Below are 1,675 nucleotides of genomic sequence, written 5' to 3'. Positions count from 1 at the left end.
TTTTCTCATGGTATTTCTGTTTGACTTCTTCGTCTGGGACTCCTCTATGATTTGACTGTTGGGACGTTTAACATTATCCCAGAAGTCTCTGAGGTGTCTTCATTTCTTTTACTTCTTTTTTTCTTTTTTCTTCTCTGCTTCATTTATTTCTAACATTCTATCTTCTACCTCTCTTATCCTATATTCTGCCTCCGTTATTCTACTCTTGGTTCCCTCCAGAGTGTTTTTGATCTCATTTATTGCATTATTCATTATATATTGACTCTTTTTTATTTCTTCTAGTTCCTTGTTAAACATTTCTTGCATCTTCTCAATCCTTGTCTCCAAGCTATTTATCTGTAAATACATTTTGTTGTTCAAAATTTAGGAATATTTTTACAATCATTGTTATGAATTCTTTTTCAGATAGGTTCCTTATCTTCTCCTCTATTGTTTGGTTTTGTGGGCATTATCATTTTCCTTTATCTGCTGAGTATTTCTCTGCCTTTTCATCTTGTTTAGATTGCTGTGTTTGGGTTGGCCTTTCTTTATTCTGGCAGTTTGTGGTTCCTCTTTATTGTTGAGGTTCCTCCTTGTGGGTGGGGTTGGAAAGGTGGCTTGTCAAGGTTTCCTAGTTAGGCAAGCTTGTGTCAGTGTCCTGGTGGGTAGAGCTGGATTTCTTGTCTCCAGAATGCAAGTCCAGTAGTGAGTTTTGAGATGTCTGGGTTTGCAGTCACTTTGGGCAGCCTGTATGTTGAAGCTCAGGGCTGTGTTCCTGTGCTGCTGGACATTTTGTGTGGTATGTCATTCTCTGGAACTTGTTGGCTCTTGGATCGTGCTTGGTTTCAGTGTAGGCATGGAGACTTATCATTTAGTGTTCTCTGGAGTCAGGAGTTCTCTGGTGTTCTCAGGTTTTGTAGCTAAGCCTCCTGTCTCTGGTTTTCAGTTTTATTCTTACGGTAGCCTCAAGACTTCTCCATCTATACAGCACCAATGATGAAACATCTAGGTTAAAGATGAAAGTTTCTCCACAGTGAGGGACACCCAGAGACTTTCACAGAATTACATGGAGAAGAGGGATAAGGGAGATAGAGGTTACCAGGAGGAGAAGAGGGGGAATCAAAAGGGGATAGAGCAAGCTAGCCAGTAATCAATCTTCTATGTGCTCTCCACTGTCTGAACCCGTCAGAGATGTTCATAGAGTTACACAGAGAAGAGAAGAGAGAGAAAGGAGACAGAGGTGACCAGGAGGAGAAAAGGTGGGAATCAAAAGGAGAGAGACAGATCTAGGCAGTAATCAGTTCCCTATGTGTTATCCACAGCCTGGAACACGCAAAGAGATTCACAGAGTTAGGTAGAGAAGAGAAGGGGGAGGGAGGAGATAGAGGCAACCTGGTGGGGGAAATGGAGGGTCAAAAGGGGTAGAGAGCAATGAAGCCTGTAATCACACTTCCAAGAAAAAAGAGTACTGAAGATTGGGTTCTTAAAAGTACAAAATTGGTAACAAATACCAAAAAGCAAAGATTAAAAATCTAGAGTAGAGGTTAGACTCTCAAAAATAAAATATTAAAAAAAACAAAGTCACAAAAAGTATAAAATATATATATGAAGTTTGGTTTAAAAATAGGGTCTTTTTTTTTGCAAGGTTATTGTAGGTTACAAAAATGAAAATTAAAGGAATGATAAAGGACTAAAA

Source organism: Ovis canadensis, chromosome X, assembly GCF_042477335.2.
Source record: "Ovis canadensis isolate MfBH-ARS-UI-01 breed Bighorn chromosome X, ARS-UI_OviCan_v2, whole genome shotgun sequence".
NCBI lineage: Eukaryota > Metazoa > Chordata > Mammalia > Artiodactyla > Bovidae > Ovis > Ovis canadensis.
This window is presented reverse-complemented; position numbering follows the sequence as displayed.